Genomic DNA, 19,822 nt, shown 5'->3' with positions numbered 1-19,822 from the left:
AAGAATTATTTTAGGAATATGGCTTACTCAGATTGAATAGTGAATAGTATGCAGTTTAAACATGTTCTGCTATCCTTTGAATTTTGATTTCTTTATGAGTTGAACGAGAGCTTCCTTCTTCATGCCTTCATTGATTTAGCCAAACCTAAGACAGTGTCTTAATTTGGGTTGCTGTATCAAAATAAAAACCTGGGAAGCTTACAAATATCCAAATTATTTCTCACAAAGTTGGAGGCTGGCAGTGTAAGATCATGATGTCAGCATTGTAGAGTTGTGGAGTGGGCTGTCTCCTGGGGTGTGGACCACTGAATTCTCTGTGTTCTGTCGCTGGAGAAGAGTGAAACACATCCTTAGGGTCTCTTTGAAGGGTACCAATTGCAGTTATGAGAGCTGTACCCTTCTGATCTAATTGTCTCTCAAATACCATCTACCAGAATTTTGAGAGTTAAGATGCAACATAGGAATGGGGCTGATAAGCAAACTTTCATCCCCTATTAGAAAGTATGTGCGTACAATATGGCATTTTGGTTTCTAGTCTTGTCCTTTGTCAACTTTGTGACTTTGATCACGTCACTTATGTACCTTGTCTTTATTATCTGTTTTATAAAAAGAAGATTAAAATGCCTATTCCACAGGGTTATTTGTGTATTTAATGCAATAATTCATGTCAGTAAAACCAATAGGGGTAATAACAATATGCATTATTGCTATATATAAAGAATATCTCATAATCAAGATTTTCAGAGAAAGAAGCAATAGTGAAGAGAAAGAATGATTGTTGAAACCAGAAACAATTAATTAGTACATATGTATCTCAGCTGATAAGATATTCCAAAGAGAAAATAGCCTAGTCACAGTGATGCACATATCTATTAGTGAAAGTTCTGAAGGCTCATGAAATAAACTAGTCTTGTAGTCTTATTTATATTGGAATTGCTATAGAAGTTTAGAAATGCTTCATCTAAAATTTATCAGAGAATTAAGTTCTTGATCAATTAAGTACATTTGAAAGAACAAAAATCATTTTATAGCTTAATAAATAACTGAATAAATAACTCAACTTTGGTGTTGAAGGCAGTACTTTTAATTTATTGCATTCCAGTAAATTTTAATGTACAAAAAACCCTAAGTTGCCAACATTTGGGTAAACTTTACTCATGGTTGGTTGGACAGAAGTGATGATGATGTGGCTAGGTTAAATTGATCTTTAAAAGAAGCAAGCTGCTGGGATTTAGATTCTTTAAGTCTGAAATTCTTATTAAAAAAAGGATCCTGGGTGGGGAATGTGGCTTAGTGGTAGAGTGCTTGCCTATCATGCATGAAGCCCTGGGTTCGAGTCCTCAGCACCACATAAACAGAAAAAGCCAGAAGTGGTGTTGTGGCTCAAGTGGTAGAGTGCTAGCCTTGAGCAAAAGGAAGCCAGGGATAGTTCTCAGGCCCTGAGTTCAAGCCCGAGGACTGGAAAACAAAGGATCCTGTGTTGAATTGAAACCTCAAATTGTTTGGGATCATTGTCTATAATGAATGGCTCTGGTTGGTCGGATCCGTGTGATCAAGAAGTTAACTTTGTGTGCCAGCAGATTACATACACCTCTCAGTCAGTGCCTTTGGAAAGTGGAGAGATCAATCCATCTCTACAGTACCTATCAGGGAACCATCTTAAGTCCCATGTCACTGATGTAGTTAGTGTGAAAGGGCATCATGTTCCTATAAGGAAGACTTGCTTGTCATATAACTAGAAGTTCTAGTCAGGAGTTAAGAGGAAATGTTACTTCACTGTTTATCTTTTAGTTAAAGGGTAACTAGAGTATGCACAACACAGAATCAGAACATTGATTGGGTCTTTAGATTCTAGCACATGATTTTTTAATAATTTGTGGAATGCTTTTTCTTTTTATCTTTATGAGATACTTAGTTGCTACTCTGTCCATAGCTATACAAAACTGTTTATAAAAAAACATGGACGTGCTTCCAGAACTTTTTGACCTATAAGCAGGATTGTTGCTGCTGGCAGAAGGATTTGGTGTTATATTTTCCTAATGCAATTGAAAACTGTTACCACTTTTAGGTTGATTCGACTGTAAAATGAGAACATATACCTTAATCTTAAATACTGGTTGCATTTTGTAGCCTTTCATAGAAACGGACATATTTCTTTATTCCTGAGGGTAAAGCATCAATCTTTTAGGAGATGACTTAACAGTTATCATGTAACAATTTCTGTTCTATTTATGTTTTCCAAATAAGGGAAAAGCAGCTTACGGTAATATGAGGATCACTGGTCTTACAATAATTAAATAGACTTGTTATACTGCATTAATCCCTTTTGGAACATTTGGAATGACTTCTTAGTACTAACCAACATAGCATTAGGGCTGACAATTAATCTGGTTTTTGTATTCAACATTTGTATGATATAAAACAAGTATAGAGAAACATATTTCAGTTTTCAGATGAGTTTGTAGGAGGACAAAATGAAATTTCATTGAATTCTCAAGTAACACCAATAGGGTTCCAAGTACGGATAAAATAAGCAATTCATTTAGAATCAGCATAGGTAGACAAATTACTTTTGGTAAGTTTTTGTTCTTTGGTGAATACTATGTCTGGGCTCTTAGAATTATTTTTGCCTTGAGATTCATGTTTTATACATGATACACACGATGTATGCAATATAAAATATTCAGACTACTCTTCATTGAAGAGGTTACTAATAATCCCTTGTGAGCTTGTGGTTTCAGGTACCTCTGATTGATAAATCTGTTTGTTAATCACAGAGAAAACAGATACAATTTTTAACTGTAGTCTAATCTGTTTTTTAGTCCATAGAACTAGGTTAGGCTAAAGAAGGGCTCTGCATTCATTGTTCAGAAAGCATAATTATGAGTTTGTTGAAGGGACTTCCAAGTTAGGATTATGGTTATATCTCCTGTGGTAGAAGTCCCAGGAGGCATAATTTCCTCCTCAGTGTGGGCTCTTTTATTATTGTTGAATTTTTCACATTGAGGATGTGAATTCGACCTTGGTGTTCCAGTTACACAAAAAATATTTCATGGAGGATGAAGTATGAGTCCAATGGTAGGACAGATTGCATGCGTATGTGCACAGTATTATGGAAATGCTGAGATTATTGTGTGTTTGTAGCCATTTTAGACCATGTGCCTGGGCCCAGCTAACACATTGTCAGGGAAAAACATGATGTAGTAACAATATTAGATCATGCAAATGAGACTACTGAATAGTAATAGTTATGGGCAATATTTTGGAAAACACTGATTAGTGACAGTTTTATTACAGCAAATGTATGTATCAAGTCCCCAGATTTCATTGTAATGCACTGAAAACAGATGTCAAAGTGTCCCAAACAGAATTTCATGGTTAATCTACATATTGCATGGAAAGTACAAACAAACCATTTAGAATTCTGTTATTTAATCCTTTTAGAAGGAATGAAAATATACAATTTAGAATTACTCCTTTCTTTCTTTTAATTTCAGTTTTTGTTTTCTAGGGGCTGATGATAAATTATTATTTTTTTGTTTGTTTTGTTTGTTTTCTTAAGATGCATATGGGAGAAACATATCTACATATGGACATGATTTTATTTAATGTACTTTAAACTGTAAGTTTCTTAACATAAGGTCTTTGCATTAACAAAAAGAAAAAATAGTTTCTAAATTATTTAGAAAGGTTACTAAATGGAATTACTTTGTCCTATTTCTTTGTTTGATGACATAATGCTTCACTCTGGGCCACACAGCAACTGAAGCAACTTGCTTAAGTAGAAGAGTAAAAGGTTATTGGTTCTACTTGCAAGTACCTAGGAGATTTCAGGCATGTCAATGACTTGGTTTCCTTATAGTCAGGTGAAAAAATTGATCTAGAGGACATCTACTGTTCTTAGCTCTGGCATCCTAGGAATTTGGCTTCTGATTATCTTGGCAAAGGTACAGTCTCCTTCATGTTAAGCAGAATTTAATAAGGTTTAGTGTATTCTTGTTAAGCTTGGGGTTTTAATATATCCTATTTATTAAAGAGAAATAGAAAATGTTTAACCTGACTATTGAGTAACACTTTGATGTTCCATTCAAAGTCCAATAATCAAATCATTTAGCTCAACCTCAATAAAAAAACTGTTTTTAACTCATAGCACTTTAGAGAATTGAGAATCTTTAGAGATTCTCTCACTTTACAGTTTGGAATACTGAGTTGAAGAGAGACCCAAAACCACTTTGGTTGCTTGTGTTAGTTTTACTGCTACAGAGGCAAGCCATCAGCATAAATACTGAAAAGTGTTTTTTTATGAAAGCATAGCAGCAGTATTTTTTAAAGGAACACGGAAAAACCTTCATGAAGATGTATTATCATTTGTAAATTATTGAAGTAAATTCCTTCAGTTGTGTTTTCTGTGTAGTGCCTTTTCATAGGAAGTGTTCTAATGAAGTCAGTCTGCAGCCATGGTCTTCCGGAGAATGATTGCCTTACTTTTTATCAGTGGTTTGAGAACACATCCTTGAAGTTATAGTGGACTAACTTCATGGATTTGGTACTAATTGGAAAACAGGAAGGACTCATTAAAAATGTATTGTCAGTTTTCAGTAACACAAACGATCATATTTGAGCCAGAGTCCAAGTGGCTCATGGCTACAATTCTAGCCAGAAGGCTGAGCTCTGGAGTATTTTGGGTTCAGAACCAGCCCAGGCACAACAAGTCTGTGTGACTATCTCCAAATTAAACCATCAAAAAGCTGTGCTGGAAGTGTTACTCATGTGGTCAAACACCAGCTGAGATAGCAAGTTGAACAAGTGCCAGCTCCTGAGTTCAAACCTTTGTGTTGGCAAAAAGAAAAAAGAAAAGGTCATGTTTGAAATTGAACATGAGAAAAAAAATTAAAAACCGAAAGTCAAATATTTAAAACCTTGGAGCTACTTATGTGGTTTAGAGATAGCATTTGCACATTTATAATTTCTGAGTATACTGGGAGTTACTAAATTTTCATTTTGCTTTGTGAAGTTTATTTCTCATCTAAGTTAAAAATATTTTTTTCAAAATGTTAAAAACAAATCCCATCTACTTCCTTTTACTTAAGAAACATTTCTAGGATTTCTTGATTTAATTTTCAGTAACAAAATGATAAATTCACAAAAGGAATTCCATTTCTCTGTTTTCTTTTCTTCTTCCTTCCCCCCCCCCCCCCCCCCCCAGTCCTAGGCCTTGGACTCAGGGCCTAAGCACTGTCCCTGGCTTCTCTTTGCTCAAGGCTAGCACTCTGCTGCTTGAGCCACAGTGCCACTTCTGGCCGTTTTCTATGTACGTGGTGCTGGGGAATCGAACCCAGGGCTTCATGTATACAAGTCAAACATTCTTGCCACTAGGCCATATTCCTAGCCCAGGAATCCTGTTTCTAAAAGAACCCTTCAGTGAATATTTTGTTAAGACTTCTTTTATAATATGAATGATTGATTTGTAGTTTCTGTTTTATGAGTGTTGTTATTTAGATCTCATTTCTCAGAATACAGTAGGGATGAAGGAAACATTTATGATATTAGAAGAAGTTTTCGATCTGATACTTTTGGTAGCTAGTTTTTACTGTGATAGTTTATGAAAAAGGTTCGAAGGCATATTTCTAAGGCATAATTGTAGGTAGAAAAATAGCTGTATAAAAGATGGAGATCTGGTGGCTCGTGCAGGTAATCCTAGCTACTCAGGAGGCTGTGATCTGAGGATCATAGTTTGAATCCAGCCGGTGGAAGGAAAATCTATTAGACTGTTATCTACAATTAACTATCAGAAAGCCTGAAGTGGAGCTGTGGCTCGACTTATAGAGTAGTAACACTGAGAAAAAAGCTCAGGGGCAGCATCTAGGCCTGTGTTCAAGCCCCAGGACCAGCACAAAACAAAAAGCCAAAAGATGGAGATTATGTTGAGTACTCAAAACCAAAATCAGTGGGAATGGTATGGGAGCACACTTTGGGCAGTATTTGTGGGTAATATAAGGAAATAGCCCTTCCTAGGAGTATGGAGATATGCTAGGGTCCAGTCAAATTTTGTGTTGGAATCTCATATTCTCTATACTGTTATCCACTTGTTGTAGCACTTTTAATTTGGGTTCTAAGAAAATCCCAGGCATAAACCTAATTGGAAACAAAAATGAATTCACCCATAACAGTGTGTAACAGGGAGTTGAGGCAATGGCATTCATGTAGGGAACCAAGACATTGGAATCAAGGGCTTCTGAATGGTGAATATATTTCTTTCTTTCTGTCTTGTTAGCACCAAATAATGTCGGAAGAAATATCTCAGTATTATGTGCAAGATTATTCTCTGGAGAATAATTCTGGCTGTTTTGTCTTTTTAAAAGGTTATAGCATTAACAGGCATGGGGCCTCACATGTGTAATTCTAGCTACATAGGAGGTGGAGATTGAGAGGATCATGATTTGAGATGAACCTAGGCAAAAAGATTCTGGGACTCTATCTCAACCAGTAAAAAGTGACACAGTGTTACATTCCTGACATCCCAGCTACAAAGGAAGCTTAAATTAGAAGTATTGTGGTCCAGGCCAGCCTGAGCAAAAAGTAAATGGGATCTTACTAAAAAAGAGCTGGGGATATGCATGACTCAAAGTGGTACAATGTCTGTCAGGATCCTGAGTTCATAAACTGTATACATATATATATATATTACGTTGTATATTCATATTTAGCATATATAATACATTATATATCTATATATATAGTGTGTGTGTGTGTGTGTGTGTGTGTGTGTGTGTGTGTGGTGTATGTGTGTGTGTAGGTACTGAGGCTTGAATTCATGCCTGGGTGCTATCCCTTCACTTTTTCACTCAAGGCTGGGGCTCTTGAGCCACAGCTTCACTTCTAGCCTTTTTGGTGATTAATTGGAGATAAGAGTCTCGTAGACTTTCCTGCCTGGGCTGGCTTTGAACTGCAATGCTCAGACCCCCGATTCCTGAGTAGCTAGGATTACAAGTGTGAGCCACCAGCTTAGTGCCCCAAACTTGTTGTTATTGGGATGTTTTCTCTACTAGTCACTGGATGATAATCTGTTATTAATTTTATGACTTGTTAGCTTTTCCAAAGCATGTGCATATGTGTACATATTTATATAATTAATATTTCCAGCACCTGTTTACTATGATTCTCTATATGTCTTATAGTCATGAAAGTAGGCACTGATGAATTTACTCAAATTTATCTGTCAAGAAAAATGCAGAGCATCTGCTGTAAAAGTGGAAAAATATTTGGGATATGCATTTATGAAGTAGTAGTACGGCACTATTTGTTTTCAACATTTTAAGGATTAGGATAAAAACTAGTGAGAATATTTCTGGCCTCACCCAAGTAATTTACAAGAAGAAAAGAAAGCATAATGGTCACTTGCAGTGTTGTTGAACAACAGAAACAGCAAAATTCATGGAACAAGTTTCCAACTATCTAATGGTCTCCCCGTTTTACTAAATATAGCCAGCTTTGCTGAGCTTGCTGGAGGAGACCCTGTGGGACTGCAATGGAAAGGTCACAGAGAGGAGGTGAGTCCTCGGCAGTTTTCTCAGGGGTTATGTAACAAAAACAAAACAAAATGAAGTAGGCAACCAGGAATTTACTTCTTACATATGTCTAATTGTATTTGACAATGATACATATACCAGGCCGAGAATATGTTTTTGTGATAAATTTGATGTTTTGTTAAAAATTACTAATCAAAGTATCTACCAGTAATACATGACTTACTACTAAGTAGTCTAGATTGATTAGTCATTTTATGCTAATATTACTATTAACGTTACTATTAAATTCCAATATTGAAAATTTTTCTTACACATTTTAGGTTATATCCTAGATTCCAATGTATATCATATGTGTTGCTTGAAAATGTTTCATAAACTATCTTTTAAATTAATTATAATATTTTAATTTTGAGTAAAAAAATGCCATAATATGTTTGCTATGGCAGCAATTTAAGACATGTCATAATTAGGAGAATAATTGTATAAGCCATTTAAAAAAATATAGAAAGCAGAAAAAATGACTTTAAAAACTATTCTAAACTTTGATGAATTGAGTTTGGGGTCTATCTTATGTCACTTGCATTATTACTTAAAAAATCATGTCTTGCTCCTCAACTCAGTAGAAAAAAAATAATTGTTTCTGCTTACTGTCAGAAGCATGATCTGAAACAAGTTGGTATTTTTTTTTCCTGAAATCAGTGGGCTGTTACCATGATGTAGTCCAAGATAAAGTAACAGTCACATTTCTGTATTGACTTTTCCTAATATGTTATATTCCCTATACATGATAACTTTTCACAATATAGTGTTCCCTCATAGGTAATTACAGAAAAAATACAAAGTGAAAACTGTAGCTTTTCAATCTTTGAAGTTGATAAAATATAACAGTTAAAGATAGAACTGAACTTAGTTTGTGAAATTTTCAGTTCCTCTGTGGTTCTTCTGCTCCTTTTGTCAAATAAAAAGTAAATGTAATCTTTTAGAGGGCTGTAGTTAGCTTTTCTCATATCCATACTCTATTCTCCACAGGGTTCTTCTCATGGGTTCTGTCGATTGTATAGCCAATTATTCAGTTATGATGTGCACATGTAGCAAGATTATGATTACTGAATTTTTTTTTTTTTTTAGATACTGGGGGTTTGAATTTAAGATCTTGTGCTTGCTTGGCTTACTTGGTGTCTTGGAGATGCAGTGTTGGGAAGTTTCTGCCCAGGCTGGTCTTAAACATCAATCCTTAGCCCGCGCAGTAGCTGGGATAACAAGTGTGAGCCACCAACACTGGGCTGATCGATGAAATTTGAAAAAAGTCTATCTCAGTTTGCCACTCTATTTTGGCATTTTAGAGCTATTCTTCTGTCCTAAAAGCAAACTGCTTAGTCATTTAACAAACATTTACTGAGCACACAGCAAGCACCATGTGAGGTGGTAGGATTAACAAAAAAAGAAGACTTTTAATTACATGGTAATAAAAGTAATGCTTGTGATTATAAAAACATCTTTTGAAGGAAAACTTAGTGAAAATTTCTGATAACTTCCAAAAAGTCAGTGAGATTATGAGAATGGGCTTTTCAAAATTGTCATGATAAAAATGTTTGTAGGATATAAATATAACGTAGCAACAAGCATGGTATTTGATATGTTGCAGCATGGAGCTTTTCTTACAAGGAGATTGGAAGCTTGTTAAGATGTTTTCTGGGCTCTGCCTTTTCTCCAAACTGGAACGATTGTATCTGGGCTCTGGTTACTATTAACACTGCCCCATTCAGAGTGAGAAAGTGAAGGGTGGTTGAGCTGGTAAGAAGAGGATGTACTGGGCCTCATAATGCTGATTATACCTCATGGGACACACAGTGTGGCTTTAAGGCATGCCTAGTCATTTTTGGTGGTTGACTATCACAGGTCAGGTCTGGGTAGGGGTGTGTATGGAATTGCATGAAGTTGGAGCTTGTTGGAAGGAGCCCTGGAGGCTCCATTTCTTTTTGTGCAAAATGGAGAAAATACTAATTTTAGAATTTTTTAAAATGAAATAAGTTAATGACTTTTAGGCTTTGTATACAGACCTGAAGGACAGTAGGATATTTCTAGGCTATAGTGCTCTTCCCATGTAGAGTGTAGTTCTCTAGGTAGTATTTAGTGACTATTTAGTAAGTATGAGGTAGATGTTCTATTGTCCTTTCACAAGTGAGAACTCCACAATTGAACCTGTCAATTGACTGATGGTAAACTTAAACACACCCAGTTTTCCTCTGGAGTTCTTTCATTACCTTCATCCTGGATGGTTGAGATTATCCACAGCAAAGTAAAGGGAACATACAAAAACATTTATATAGAAAAGAATGAACTTCACATAATAAAAAAATCCCATAGGCACATTTTACTTATTTGGACGTTTCAAAAAATATTGAAATGATTATTTGATTTTAAATTATTTCTCCTAATTTGATTTATCCTGATATATAACGTTAAATTATAACAATTTTCCAGCTAATCTTTTCTCTAAACCAATCTGTCTTTCTTGTTTGTTGTTTCATTCTACTCTATTAGGCGTTTTCTATATGACTCTGGAATCAGTTGTGTTTATTGAGCAGGCACAAAGAATACACTGGGAAAATAAAACAGCCTTAAAGAGAGGATTAGCCAAGTCAAGAGCCATACATAATAATGTAAATCTTCAAGGATAGGCATCAGGAGTCTTTATGCTTTATTACAACCCCCTCTCAACCCACCGTTACTGATTTTCCTTCGGTCTTAGAATAATTTTTCTAGTATTCTTTGTTTGAAAAATTAGGGTATTTTCTTGAATGCCCATGTGAATATCCGAGTAAAGGTACTGTGAATTTGTTATAAGTTTCTAAAGGGAATCGATACAAACAAAGTCATTTAGCTTGTTTTCAACACTGATTTCTTTGTTGGAGTACTTAATTATAAACTTCTTTTGAGTGCTTGCTTCATAGGTTATTTAGATCAGATTCATTCAGATTCACAGTTATTTAGATCAGAAGTTATGAGAGTTGTTTACCATTCTAGAATGTATTTGATAGAAACTCTCCCAACCCCTTTTTTTTTTCTAGTTTTTTTTTTTTTAATCTCTCCTTTTGGTTTAAGTTGTTTCCCTCCCTAAGGTTACACAGAGAATCTCAGCGAGAAAGACAGTGTTATAGAAGGGTCTGAATTGACTATCTCCCCCTCTTTTTTTTTTTTTTCCAAAAGAGAAATCTCTCTTACTATTACTGTCTTAGTATTATGCTAATAGTGATTAAGAGTAGTAATAACGAAAAGAACTGTGGCAGCTTGCTGAGTGTCCTCTGTCCTTCTTGAGCTGGCTGATGTAAGCATTATAGTTCCTCAAACATCTGTATTGTCATTAGGCAGAGGAGGATAGGAAGGCTGAACATGTTCCATACACAGCTAGTAAGTGACAGAGCAGGGCTTGAATCCATGGCAACTCACAGGTCAGTGTCACTGCCTCTTAATTTTTGTGTAGAAGCCTGTTTTCTACTGAATGGGAAACTCAGTGGTAGAGCTTAGCATGCAAAAGCTAGGACTGACCTTTAACACCAAAACAGCTTGTTCTTGAACCCTCACCAATAAAACAATCTTTAAAAGTCCCTTTTCTATATTACCAAGGGATATAAGTTACATTTTGTAATCACATGTATCTGTGAAAATCCCACAAAATCCCAGTGTAGCCTAGAGGAAAAAATAATGTTATGGGTTTCTTTTCCCATGGCAAGTGTTTCTTACTTTCTACCTGTATGGATGTGCTTTAGTTTGTCCTGAGACAGTCCTGCTCTGTCTCTCAGTGAACAGCAAAGGACAGAGCCTGCCTTCCGGTTTCTGGATGCCAGCACAGGACATTTAACTATATTGACTTTATATATTTGTCTCCAAACATGAATATGGGTTTTTTTTTTCTCTTCCTGGTTCATTTCCTTTCAGAGATGTTTATATAAAGAATAGTAAAGGCTCAGGCTGAAGTGACTTGAGTTCATGAAGCTCTGAACATTATCAGGGTTGCTTTTGCCCCAAATGAAGAGTCCATTGTCCTCAAAGACATTATGTTAAAGTCCTTAGCTGTGAACTCTCAGTCAAGATGCTAGACTGGCCACCTAGTTACACAGAAACTATTCTGTCCAAGCTGGAATGTGGCAGTTAGAACTGAGGAACTTTGATCCCTAAGATAAAGTGTGTAGAAGCTCTAGCATACTGTTGAATTTTACTACAGTTTTAATTTATATAGCTTTCTCTCCTGCCCTCCCAATACAATCTGAATTCCTTGAGCCTCTATCCAGTGAGTAGTGTACTAATACAAATATATGAGCATTTTGTCAGAAAACATTTAAGGACAGCTGATAGCACTCATTCTCCAATACCCTCAGTCAAAAATTACGCTGCTATCCAGTTTTGTCAGTTAGTTTTCTTTTAGAATGTGGGCCAAACTTAGTCTGGATTTAACATTTATGTGGTTATTTACTTAATCTTTTAATCATGTCAGAATATCTTGGCCTGACTAGCTCTACAATAACACTAACAATAACAGTAGCCACAGCCTCTAGATGCTATGTGCCAGGCTTAACATACATAATGTATTTTAAGCACTTTTCATAGCATGTCTCATTTAATCTTCAAAACAAACAATATGTAGAAGCCATCATTATTATCATGATAATTATCATTATAATCTTCTGTTTAGAATGAAAAGTACTCAGGCAAAGAGGAGGAGCAGGAATTTGAACCCAGGCATTAGGCTTTGCATGAAGCTTCATAACTGGCTGGTTGGCTAGCTGGAGGAGGCTAGCTGGTTTGAGACAGGTCAGTCCACTTTGGGCAGTTATGTCCTGATCTCTGAAAAGGATGAAAGGAATAGACTACTCTTGTTATCCTAGTCTGGTTATTAGGAAGCAAAAATAAGAAAGTCACACAAAAAACCCTATATATACTTTTAAAGAAATTTGCAAATGGATGAGATTATTATAATGGCACTATCACAAAGTAAAAGATCAGGCATGTATATATACTATATATGTATATTATATCACCATTACTGTGAATAATTTAATTAAAAGTCATGTTGCATATAAGTTCTGCAGAGGGTGTCACCACATATAGTATAATATTGTGATCTTTCACATTTACATTTTTGCTGATTACACAAATTTTATTGTGCTTTAGAGGAAAAAAAATCAGTGAACACAATACTCTGTTTGATCCCAGACTATCATGCCTAAATAGTATTTATTGGGTATTGATTGTCCTCTTAATGTCTGCAGCTATTACTTTGGTGGTAGGAAGAAAGATTATTATAAAAAAGAAGTGGATATAGTATTTCTGTCTATAGCAAGTAAAAATAATTGAATGATCAAGATGATTTAAGCCTTTAAAAGATTATCCTTCAAGTAATGCAACCAACTTTATGTAGCACAAGTTTTTATACTGAATAAAAATTCTTCAGTCTTCTTTTCTCTTGACTAAGTCCAGCTGCAAAATAAATTATTTTTAACACTTAGAGGTTTTTTTTGTCTAAAATTTACATCTGTTGGTTAAAACTCTATTAAAGTTTTTCTTTTTTTTTTTTTAAAGGATAGACATTTGCCCCATACAGAATGCATTTTTTATTTTTTTGGGTATATGTAATTTAGTCATTTGGAACTTCTTTTATTCACTACTTTTTCTTAAAGAAGACAGGTGTGTACATGCTTGTGTGTGCATCTGAATGTGTGAAAATGAAGCTGAGGGATTACAACTATTTAGTCAAGGTCATAAGTGACCTGACGTGCCCTCAAGCATGCTGTTTATAATTGCTGTGGTTAGTTTTTCTTCTCACTGTTTTTACCTATAATGTCAAAACACAATTATATGGAGTTGGTATGTTCACTAATAGCAGTTTATCTCTGCATGGTTTATAGACAGAGTCAAAAGCCAACAACTATAATTACATCCATGTTTCTAACTTAGCAGTAAGCTAGGAAAGTGTGGTTGAAGTATGCTGTGGATGTAGTGCAGCCAGTAAGAATTAGAGGGTAAAGTCATTGCTCTGCATTCTTTTGGTTTTACAATAATAGTTACTTGAATTTTGTTTTCTGGATTTTACCACTGTCTGTTGTGTTTATATGACCACATAAAGAGTGGTTGAGTTACGTGTCTCTTCACTCTCTTTTCCTTCTCCTTGCCTTCCTCTATAAATGGACTAGCTCCTTTCACTTTCCTCTGACTCAGCAGACAGTACATTACAGTTAATAGTTTTCTTTAGCAGCCTGATATTCATGCTCTATGGAACCCATAAGACTTCTACTATTTGCATTATATGTTTAATTGGATAATTATGGAAACCATGTGGAACTGTTAACAACTGTCAAGCCTTTGATTAATCTTTTGAATGTTCATTGGCCTGGTTCAAGTTAGCAACTACAATATAGATTTCCAGCGTTTTTGTCATTGTTGTTGCTGTTTTTGTAATTATTCAAGAGGACAAAAATGATTTTTCTAGGAAAAAAACCCCTATAATTTCCTATTTTGTCTCACCTTACATTGTATGGTGCAAAGAAGCTATACAAATTGTGTATCATCATAATTTCTTTTGCTTGATGACTCTAGAGGAAAAGAAAGGCTCTGTATTTTTTTTTTAATGATCACAATGATATAAGAATGTAAAAGAAGAACCTAGTTCTCCAGAGAAGTAAGCTTCTCAACTATCAGTTGGGTCAATACTTTCCCTGACCTTCTTGAACATTTCAAGACATCTTTCTCCCTATTTTGTTATTCATTGGGAAGAATGTTCCTTGTTCACAAAAGAAATCCATCCTTCAAGGAAATATAGGCACCACCTGACCTGTTTTCTGGGTTCCCACCTTTCCTAACATTATCCTTCACAATGGATGGAATCTCTTTTGAGCTGGTTGGTATAGGAAGATACTAGCCAATGAGTCTTCTTTTAAATCATCTTATAAATTTGGTACTGAACCCAAGAGTACCAATCTTATAAGAAATACTGTCTTAAATTTGGTTTAAAATAAAGGAAACATGAGTGTGGTAAAGTTGAAGTAATGAGAGTGGCTGAAGTTAATCTTACTGATAAGGCAGTATTTGAATAAAGACTTGAAGGAGAAGGAGAATGAATATACATACTATTTTAAGCCCTGGTATGTATAAATGAATACTAACTTATTCCTTATATAACTCCTGTGAAGCAAGCTCTACTATTATCTCCTTTTTACATATGAGGACATTAAATAGCAGAAAGGTTATGCCCAAGGTCACCTAACTAGTGAATGGTGAAATCAGGGTTTGGGCATTGGCATTTTGTTAAACTGTTATTTCAAGCAGCTCCTAAGCTGATTTAATGAAACGAATATAGAACAGGGATAACCTCCTTAGCAAAGTTTGTACTGAACTAGGTGTACATGACTCAAATGAATTTCTCTGGAAAATAAAACTCTAGATTCTACCTGCCATTTCCAAAGTGTGTTGTTTTGAAGGACCATCTTGGATCACTTTAATAGGGTTGGATTAGGGACAAAACAATCTTGCTCCTTACGTTGAAAGTATGTTTTGGTGCTTCAATAAAATGCAAGAAACATATCAGTAGGATAAGAGTAATTGTTTCAGCTGAGAAGTTCTTAGCTCTTGAATTTGCATTATTATCATCAGACTGTTATTTACTGATGGGAAGTTTATATTAATTGTGCCTTCCATTGAGGTTCAAGATGATCTCTTCATCTAGCTCATAGCCAATTGGAGAGGAAGGGTATGAAGAAAGTATAGGGAATGAACAAATCCTCACTAGCAACCTTACATGTTATGGATGGAACTAGTCATCCTTTAGTACTTTGAGCTGTAGATGAGCAACTGGCTTAAAACTAGATTTATGGTTTTTTGTTTTTTTTCCAGAAGTAAGTTATTTTCATTCATGCTGCTTCAAAACTCTTTCCTTGAAGTTTTGCCTTTGGACGTGCCTTTTCCGTGAAAACTGATCATTCTATCTTCATTTCCCTTTTCTGAGGAGAGTTTCCACCAGTAATAAATCTTAAGCAGTGGAGTGATAAGTAAGGTGTTTGTGTAAAAGGTAGTAGGAAAGCAATATAACAACATATTAATAAATGTATAATTAAGAATGAATTTATTATCATTGAAAATAGGGATCATAGTTTTCAATCTCATGTGCTTTTTAAGAAAATCACAATGATGATTAGACCTTAAAAATCTCTTATTTCAGCTGGGTGCCACTGGCTCACACCTGTAATCCTAGTTATTCAGGAAGCTGAGCTCTGAGGATTGGCTGGGCAGGAAAGTTGGAGCTCTTTATCTCCAATTAACCACCAGAAAACTGGAAGTGGTGCCGTGGCTCAAGTGGTAGAGTTCTAGCCTTGAGCTGAAGAGCTCAGGGATGGCACCCAGGGCCAGAGTTCAAGCCCACTACTGACCCCCCACACCCCCAAAAATTTCTTATTTGCACAAGAGAGAAGGGCTATGATAGGAAGATGTGGCTTCTATTCTTCTTCTTCCATTATCAGTTACTAAGATGAACTTAAGTTTCACCATCTATAAAATAGTGATAGTGCTAACAATTTCTGTTGCGAATAAATTCCAGTCTCTCTCTCTCTTTTTCCCTCCTTCCCTCTCTCCTCCCACATATATACATATAAATGTGTGTATATACGTATAAATATGCACGTTTATCTGTCTATCTGTCTTTCTTTCTATATGCACACACATGTTTCTCTACATTCCCCACCAAACTGAAAAATACCTAAGGATAACACACACACTTATTTTTTAACACCCTATTTAATATGCACTACTGATAATATATTGTCTTATTTTGAGCCTGTTTTGGACTTTCAGATTATATGAGATGTTTTAGTAAGAGCATTTTAAAGTTAGTTAAGATATTTCCCCTCTAATGTGCCTGTAGTTTATACGAAGAGTAGGTTTTTACTGTTGAGAAATCTGAAGGATAAATGATATGAAATGGTTTGTTCACTTCAAGTACCGAAATCCTATCTTTTCACTTTTTCCAAAGTCACCTTTTAAGAACCATGCTGGATTGCCTTTGCTTGCCAAAAGCAAAAACAAACATAATATTCAGTGTACCCTATGGATAATGAACTATATAACTTGTTGGTAACAGCATGAGGGGGAAACAGGAGGAAAGCAAAGGAAGGGGTGACATTCAAAAAAGAAATATACTCATCACCTGACTTATGAAATGATAGCCCCTCTGTATAACACCTTGATAATAAAAATAAAATGATATATATTATATTTATGTATTATACAAAATATTTATTGTATATGTATAAGACCAAGCTAGGCTAAAAGCCTAAATTGTCTACTTAAAGAGTCTAAAGCTTCACATGAGTAATGTTCTTTACAAGTTTCTGTTCACATCTCTAGATCACTTTCAGTTTTCAAGATTTGTTCACTAATCCTAAAGCAAGCATTCTAGATTATACTCACTCTGACCTTGACTGTTTTCTTTCTGTCACCATTGAGACAACCTGAGGGCATACACTGATCTTCCTCCAATAGACTCATGCTTATTGATTTCTACGTGTCAAGCCATTGGACTGGCCACTTTTGGAGGTCCAAAATTAGGCTTTGATTGAACATATGTATCTTGTTAGCAATGTTATGACAAATAGCAGCAGCTGTATAAACTAATCTTTGTGTTGCTTCACACAGGGGACTCAATTAACAATGGACCACTGTCAGCATTTAATCCTTTTTCCCTCATGGTTCCTGTGAACTTTTCTATTGGGTATCAGGATTATTCTTATTCACAATAGAAGAAAATGTCAAATACTACAAGTCAATTGAACTTCTCTTGGTTTTCTCTGGATGACCTGGAGAGGGACTGACAAGTATAATGATCAGTGTATTGATTCTGATTAGAAAGACATACTGGTCATCAGGATAGTTGTGACAGATTTTGGATTAACTTTGCTTTTGAGTTGTTTTTGAACTGAATCACTGAAGTTCATGCCCTTAAGAAGCTGCCCTCTAAAGTTTAGAGTAACTATGATATGAAGCAGGAAGAAAGACATATCTTCTCCTAGAAACAGTCACAGGAGACAGAAACTTCTTTGTGAGGTAAAAGTGTACTTTTGTGCTTGACAGTATGAAGATAGGAGGAATAGAAATCTCAAGTGACCTTTTACCTTGATTAGATAAATTTTTTTTTAAAACTAGCATGTATTAATTATGCAGGGGCAGACAAAAATTTCATTGTGACATTTTCTCGTATGTTTACAATGTATGTTTACAATGTCCATCTTAGCTCCTCTATGACTCTGTTTTTCTTTCCTGCTTCCCTCCTTCCTGGAACCATTTCAACAGGTTTCATTGTTCTATTTTCATACGTGTAAAAAAAAATCTACTTTTACCTCTAGAGATAATTTCTGCCTTTATTTCTTTAACAGAAAAAGGAGGGCACACTAGATTTCAAGTACAAAGGGGGAAGTCACAAAAACAGTTACAGACTTGGAATAACAGCGAACAAAAGTTCAGGTTCTAGTTGAAGTGTACTTGACATTTGAACCTCTTGTTTGAAGCCCTTGGTTTCCGTCTATCTGCAGAGGACATCTGAAATTCCTCAAGCTTCTAATCTATGTCAAGTGAACAAGAATGGATGACAAAGGGATATAAAGATAGAGCTCAAACAAGTTGTTGTTAATACTTTCTTTCACCTAAGAGGACTAATGAAAAGCTTAAATTACTAAATTCAGACTAGACCATTGTCGCTACTTGCCAAACGGTACATGCTTGTGTGTCTGTCTAATCCATATTGGAAAGCCACAAACAGAAGCACGTAATTTGGCCAAATACCAAAAACATGCCTTGGCACACTTCTGGAGATTCTTCCAAATGACTTAATAATTCAAAAATGTGTGTGTATTTTGTGCACATACATGTATGCATGTACATACCTATTGCCTGGAGATTTTTAGAATAAATTCTGAGAGCAAACCGTGTTTAGTACACTTGCTTTGGAGGTTTGAGGACTTTCTTCTAAAATTCTGAATTATAGAAAGAAAAAGAAAAAGCTGTTTAGTTGGGCAATTACTATCTTTTTGCTTTTCATAGTCAATGCAACCTTTTTGGCAATAACTCTTTAAAATATAACATGTAAAACATTTAAAAATGAGTTGTTAGTTTCTTTTTTGACAGATAAAACATAAATCACAGTTTAGTGCAAGGAAACCCCTGCATAGCACCATGCAAAATATTCCTAAATTGAGAATATATTCCTTCCTAAACTTTTTTACAAAAACATGACTTTGCCTAATTTCTGCTAGATATAGACAAGATGCTTTTGAAAAAGCACATAATCTGAATTCAACCTTGGTGACTACATGAATCAAAGTTAATAAGACAATATGCAAGGCAAAATAGTCTATAAGTTTATTTTCTTTTGCCTAAATATTATTATTGTTGTTATTTTATGCTGTACAAGGCTTAAACTCAAGTATTCTCTTGCGCTAGCTTTCTTCTTTGTAGCTGATCCCTAACCTGATCCAGCCTTCAGGCTGATATTTTGCTGGTTAATTGGAGATAGAATCTCAAGGAATTTTCTGCTTGAGCTGGTTTAGAACTACAATCTTCAGATCTCAGCCTCCTGAGCTGCTAAGGTTATGGGCATGAAGTAGCTCACCAGTGTTATTTTTAGAATCAGGATGCCTTTATGTGTTATGTTTTATTTAAATATTACATCAACTTTTTTTTTTTTTTTTGCTAGTCCTGGGGCATGGACTCAGGGCATGAGCACTGTCCCTGGCTTCTTTTTGCTATAGGCTAGCACTCTTCCACTTGAGCCACAGCACCACTTCTGGCCTTTTCTATATATGTGGTGCTGAGAAATCGAACCCAGGTCTTCATGTATACGAGGCAAGCACTCTTGCCACTCGGCCGTATTCCCAGCCTTATTACATTAACGTTTACAAGATATGTGCTGTTTTTCCTACTTACAGATGAGGAAACCAAGAGCCCAAAGAGTTTAAGTAAATTTCCCCAGGTTATTCAGCTAGGAAAGGTCAAAGGTTGGATTAATTCCCAGTCTGTCTAAATCTAGGGAAAATGACCTTTATACTGTACCTTTTAGCTTTCCTGACCTGGGTAAATATTGCAGGTCTGTCCTTTTCAAACTTTTCCTTGATTTGTAAGCCTTACTGCCTTTTTCTTTTTTGGTTTGTTGTGGGGCTTGAACTCAGAGCCTGGCCTCAATCCCTAAGCTTTTGTGCTCAAGACTAGCATTCTTACCACTTTGAACCATAGTACCGCCTCTGCTTTTCTGGTAG

At 35.5% G+C, this 19,822-nt stretch overlaps 1 protein-coding gene and 1 long non-coding RNA gene across 10 annotated transcripts in view; both read left to right on the top strand.

The window, feature by feature from the left end:
* Nfib (nuclear factor I B) overlaps positions 1 to 19,822 on the top strand; it is a 228,092-nt gene that overhangs the window by 25,547 nt on the left and 182,723 nt on the right. The gene's annotated exons all lie outside the window — the stretch shown is intronic.
* LOC125355097 lies at positions 1,575 to 18,047 on the top strand. The gene is made up of 3 exons (XR_007211595.1): positions 1,575 to 4,806; positions 9,206 to 9,208; positions 18,036 to 18,047. It is a non-coding gene; the product is annotated as an uncharacterized LOC125355097 (long non-coding RNA).

Source organism: Perognathus longimembris, chromosome 1 (genome assembly GCF_023159225.1).
Source record: "Perognathus longimembris pacificus isolate PPM17 chromosome 1, ASM2315922v1, whole genome shotgun sequence".
Taxonomy (NCBI): domain Eukaryota; kingdom Metazoa; phylum Chordata; class Mammalia; order Rodentia; family Heteromyidae; genus Perognathus; species Perognathus longimembris.
Note: the sequence above shows the minus strand (reverse complement) of the source record. Positions and strands in the feature narration are given on the sequence as shown.